The sequence below is a fragment of the Solanum tuberosum genome, unplaced genomic scaffold (assembly GCF_000226075.1).
Source record: "Solanum tuberosum cultivar DM 1-3 516 R44 unplaced genomic scaffold, SolTub_3.0 scf00511, whole genome shotgun sequence".
NCBI classification, from domain to species: Eukaryota; Viridiplantae; Streptophyta; class Magnoliopsida; order Solanales; family Solanaceae; genus Solanum; species Solanum tuberosum.
Genome location: NW_006239438.1, coordinates 2,038 through 7,770, shown reverse-complemented (window position 1 = coordinate 7,770; position 5,733 = coordinate 2,038). Strand labels below are relative to the sequence as shown.

Below are 5,733 nucleotides of genomic sequence, written 5' to 3'. Positions count from 1 at the left end.
TTCCTATTAGGTCCAGCATGAAGAAGGAGAAGGGAAAATATTCCACAAAACAAAATCTATTACAATTCTCTTAGATCTCACATTTGAATAATACCGTCTAAGATAAGATATCGAAAGAGGCAGACCAAATCCAAAACCAGAAAGCTTACCTTGTTGGTCATACTCCAGAGCAAAGCACGAACGATCACTAAAAATCCAAAAATAATATACAAATTATTCTAAAAACAAAAGAAAAGTAAGATGCAAAATTGAAATCTAAAAGTGATGAAGAAAAGAAACAAAGAGAAATGGAAAGAATCACTGAGGGAAACAGAGGGAAATATGCCAAAGAAAACACGTGTAACATTTAAAAAGAAAAATAAAGAGCTGCATATTGAGAGCAATACACGTGTTAAGCAGATTGTCAATTTATAGTACAAGACATGTTAGTTTTTGTACAACTATCAATTGCAGTGTTTGTTCACTGCTTGTTGGCTTATATAAAAGATAAAAGAAGATAAAAGACTAGACAGGCTAAGCACGGGCCCAACATGTTATTCACCTAAAACAGAAAAACTTGCATGAAAATCATCTTCCAAGACTTTGATAAATAGAGATACATTTCTGGTTTCGCTTCATCATTCCACCATGAAGACTCGCAAGCATGTTAATATAAACAACCGTTGAAGTTCTTACATGATTACGATTATAATTGCTTGCTACATTTAATAATCAATCAATAAATAAAACAGAAAGATGCAAGGAACATTTAATTGCCAATCTACCAGCATATATAATAATTTATGGTTTATGTCTGAAATCTTTGATGTGAACTCTTGAAGATATGGTCTTTGCACTGACATTGATATAGTAAAACCTGAGAAACATTTATTTCACTTGTAAGAAGCAGTCCGCCAAACCAACAAAATCATGAAGATAAAAAAAAATGGAGAGCATGGCAATGATAGGAGTTCCTAATTTTCTATCAACTTCAAGCCAGAGGAATTTCTTCATGTACAACACACCAACAACTCAATATTTAGCATTTATAGCCAGCATCCAATTTAATTTTTACACTAAATAGCTTCACATATTAAAAAATTTACAAGATAATGAATCCAATTATAAGAATAGCAAGGTTCATAAACATAAAAAAAAATCAATTAAAAATATAAGAACATTGAGAAAAGTATCGTCAATTATAGCTTACTAAACTATTCTTTGTTTTTATTACTTTCCACAATTATAAGAAGCCGTTCATTATTTTTTGACATGTATTCTGCACATTAAACTGAATTTTCTTACTCATGAATGATATCGGTAATAACTTCTCAGTCCAAAGGAAAACGAAAGATAAGAGTACTTTAGTTTTCATCAATGAGAACTTCCGGGAAACACAAACAAAATAATAAAGAGTAGAGCTTCAACTTATGGGATAGCTAGATTAAAAAAACAGTACCTGAAAATAATGAGTGTCATTTCTAAATTTCTCAAGGGCCTTTCTATAATCTAAAGAGAAGAAACATTTCAAAGATTCTAATCCAATTTCTCATAGCTTTTTGTCTCTATGCAAAAAGCAAGTATCAAAAAATTCATATGCAAAAGCAAATGCCAAAAAACATAAATGGGAATCTAAAGGATCTGTGAACCGATGACCATTACTTTATAATTCTCCTCTGCAGTGGAGCGGTTTTTTTGTGCTTCTGACCTGTGTTGTCAAAGGCGCACTTAAGTGCTGATGCGAGGCGCAAAACATGTTGAGTGCTCCGCCTCACTTAATGGGCGCTTCAATGTCATCATAAAGGCTCTGAGGCTAGTTTTCCTTTCCAATGAGTGTATTCCTGATGAGGCAACTCTAAACAATTGATATTTCACTTGATAAATATTTTTTTTTCAATTTCTTTGTTCATGTATTTGTTATTCATGCTAAAGTTATTAGTCTTGAACTACACCATACATATTTGTGATTTTTCTCTGCTTGAAACCTTTTTTCCTATAACATTCATGAGTATGCAGGGCTCAAATTATGAATTGGTTTTGATTGGTGTGTATCAATGTACATAAATTTTACCTGGAAACAGATCTGCATTGGTTGAGTTTTCCTAATATTTTTTGTGGCATTTCCAATATGGTGCTGATAATGAAGTCTTATTTCATACCATTGACCTACCCTAATTTGTACATCATTCTGAATTGTCATGTCTCATGGTTGTAGATAATTTTGTGTTTTTTCAGGACTTGTTGTTCCAGATGTTCCTGTAGAGGAAACTGAAATGTTGAGAAAGGAAGCTGCTAGGCATAATATTGAATTGGTTAGTTTTTGTGCCAAATATCTATTTTAATTTTCAACTCAACTAAGATTCCCCTTTGGTTTTGGCTCTCCGTTTTCTTTATTAATCTGTTTAAAGAAGCAAATCATTTACCTCAAATATGCAGTAAGTTTCATCCTGCTATATCTCCTTCATGATAAGGTAGCAATTTGCTTACTCTGTAATCCACTCTGAGACATGAGCAAGTGCTGGTCTGTGATTTGATTATGCACGTTTGATGCAGAGGAAACTATTCATCCATTGAACTTAGGCTCAATCTTCAATGATTTCACTGTCGATCTGCAAAATAAGATTCACCAACATGATTTCATCCGGTGGTTGAAAAGTGACATGTGATGAGATTCCATCAGTTGGTGCTTGGTTGAAAGATACCAAGTAAAATCCTAAAAAAAATTAAATAAAAAAAATTAGAAAAAGCTCAAATCCATATGCTGAAATTTTTTCCAAATAATCATAGTTAGGGTAAAAAATTGGAACTTTGAACTTATAAAACAGCAGATACATTTCAGTTAAAGAAGGAAGAAATGATATTAATGCAGTGTATGTAATTTAGAAATTTCTGGGAGCTCTTGAAACATTGTTTTGAAAAAAATAGTTCAGCTACACTCAGTAATCAAAGTGTAGAAACCTTCAGCATTAGAGATAAGTGATAATTCAATTCAACTCTCAGTAGATTTCACACACAAAGAACTGTAATAATCTTTGCAACTCCTTTTCTTAGACTGGCTTTAAAATAAATTTCAAATCTACCTCAACAATCAAAGACAACTCCAGTTCTTAAATCAGAAAATAACTGAAATATGATCAACTTTTCAAAAATCCAACTAAAGAACAATAGCTCAAAGGAAGTTCCAAGTATCTGCAATACAAAGTCTTTTTAAACTTCACCACAAGCTCTTCAAATTAGTGCCAAGCTCAAAAAGGAACACAATCATGTATCCATGCAAAAGTACTTGCCTTACACCAAAGTTACTTTCAACTAAGATAATTTTCGCTGCTTACATATTCAGAGATTGAGTCATTTTCGCATTCGAATCCTATAGAAATGACCAAAATAGAATAGGATTTTATATATATAAGTTTCTTAAAGACATCCTCAAATATTAAGTACCAACTGAAACTTTAAAGTCATTTTTAAAGCACTATTACAAGAACTGATTGCACACTTGTCCATGAAAATTCATATACATCAGCTTTCGATTAATAGTACAATAGTTCAACACGTTGTCTTTCAGTTGGCTATATCATAATGCATTACATATATTTTTTCGTTTATCTTACAAGTCAAACCGAGCATACAGACCAAAATATACAAATGTAATAAATGTTCATATAAAATCCTGAAGACATTTTAGATGCATCAATGCTTAATGTTACTATTTTAGTCTAGAAAGTGAATGCAAGATGGAAAAGGAAAAGAGAACTGGCAATCAAATATCAGGCTATTTTAACAGCCACTTAAAAGCTTTACATGAGGTAAAAGGAAAATCAATTTCTAAACAATGAGAGACCTAAAATTAGCTATAATGCTGCCAATTTTGAGGAAACAAAAATATAATTATTGAGAATTCACCCTTCTTCTTAGGTTTCAATCCTTCATTTTCCGATCATAATCAATGCATTCAACTTCACAAGTGTTTTGTTGCTCATATTTGCAATAAATCAAATACTCAATATGCATTACATAATTATCATCAGAATTACAAAAAAAAAAAAAGCTATACCAATTTGTAAGATCAATATTGAAAGAAGATATGTGAGTCCCCAAATAAATTGGAGATAACAATCAGTAGGAAAAAAATACATAACTTTAGTAGAGGAACGCATAATTGAAGTGACCCGCCTCAAACAGAGGGATAAACATACACCTCAAAAATTAAGTCCCACAAAAGGGTATCTATCGATCGAGGAAAAAGAAAAATGAAGAATAGTTGTTATGGTAGCAGAGTGTAACTCTGGAAGGTAAGTCCCACAAAAGGGGTTCTATCACAAGAGATTCTACATTCAAAAATTACAACAAATGCTTTGTACCAGAAATATCCGCAACACACATAATTTGATCATAAACAGAGCCGGATATGAGCAAGTATAATGCTATGCTAAGGGGAAAGTGAAATAGCACTTGCAATCAAATTAGAGAAGATGAAGCATACTTGAGGAGTGTAATTTATTTTTCTGTGTTGAGATCGTAGACCAGGAAACTATGAACTTACCATGTGAAAACGAAGAAATTCAGTATATTTTTGTGAATACGAAGTTCCTATACTCGATTCCTCCATCTCATGTTTGCAATTCTATGATTTCTCCTTGAAGTAAATACAAAGGCCTGCAATAAGAGATAAATAAATTGAAAAAACACTCACATCAAGAACAAACGACAGGAACACTAAATTTCAATAACCAATTAATTTTAAAAATAATAATAATAGAAAATCGTTAAATAGCGAAAACAGACAGGAGGAGCAAAAGAACCAAAAGCAATAACATCCAATTAACTCTAAATCCAGGGCATGCAACACTACTACAACTCAAAGGCTAAATAGATCTGCAAAATTGAATGCAAAATCAACCCATTCGAATAAAAAATCGACAAAATAAAACCTAAATTCAAAACAAAAAATCAGAGATACCGATGGCTGTTTATATACCACTGAAATTCTCAGGACAGAACTTATGATAACAGTGGGAAAAACCTAAACATGAATGATTGGAAGAAGGTGAAAAAAAGCTAGTTAAAAAGTAGAAAATGGAAGGAAATAAAAGAGAAAAATAAAGAGGGAATAGATGCAGTGGGTATGGATAATGTGGCTAAAGTTTCACCTGGCATTGCGAGGCTTCCATGAAGATGAAGATAAACAATAAGCTCATTGCTCACCTTTTTTTTCCTGAAGAGATAGGAAAAAGAAGATGAACAGATTCACTACGTAGTTTGCTAAAAATCGTACACGTATTAACAGATGGGCCCAATATGAAGTACCATTGATAAAACTTTTGGTACAATAAATGATATCACCGTTCGTCCCAGCCCTTGTTGGCTTATAATATAGGGTAATAAAGAGTAATATATATATATACTAGGGATGGGAGGCCCGTGGCAAGCACGGGCCCAATAGTCAAAATATCATGTCTGTAATAGTATTGTAATATTAATGAATGAAGGGTCAAGCTGTTTGCAGAACATAGATAATAGCATATATTATATTAACATTAGAAATATTCTGAATATGTACAATAGACATTAGTATGATGTCGAGTTGAACGATTCGCACATACTAAGTAATGGAATATAAGCAAAATAATATACTACATGCTGCAGCATCATATTTAGAGAACACTGCAGTTTGCCTGGCCATAGGTAATCTTTGTCACGAAAGAAAGTAGAGCATAAGGAGAGTCATTCATTAGATTGTCCCTATCATAAGCA

At 32.4% G+C, this 5,733-nt stretch overlaps 1 long non-coding RNA gene across 2 annotated transcripts; it reads right to left on the bottom strand.

Moving 5' to 3' along the window:
- Positions 1–556: 556 nt before the first annotated feature.
- LOC102590977 (uncharacterized) lies at positions 557–5,194 on the bottom strand. Of its 2 annotated transcripts, XR_001472033.1 has the most exons (6): positions 5,130–5,194; positions 4,523–4,635; positions 2,403–2,692; positions 2,051–2,235; positions 1,642–1,820; positions 557–856 (listed from the first exon to the last, which is right to left on the bottom strand). It is a non-coding gene; the product is annotated as an uncharacterized lncRNA (long non-coding RNA). The 2 variants fall into 2 exon arrangements; XR_368717.2 differs by lacking the exons at positions 2,403–2,692; positions 4,523–4,635; positions 5,130–5,194 and having other exon boundaries at positions 2,051–2,329.
- Between the last annotated feature and the right edge of the window lie 539 nt (positions 5,195–5,733).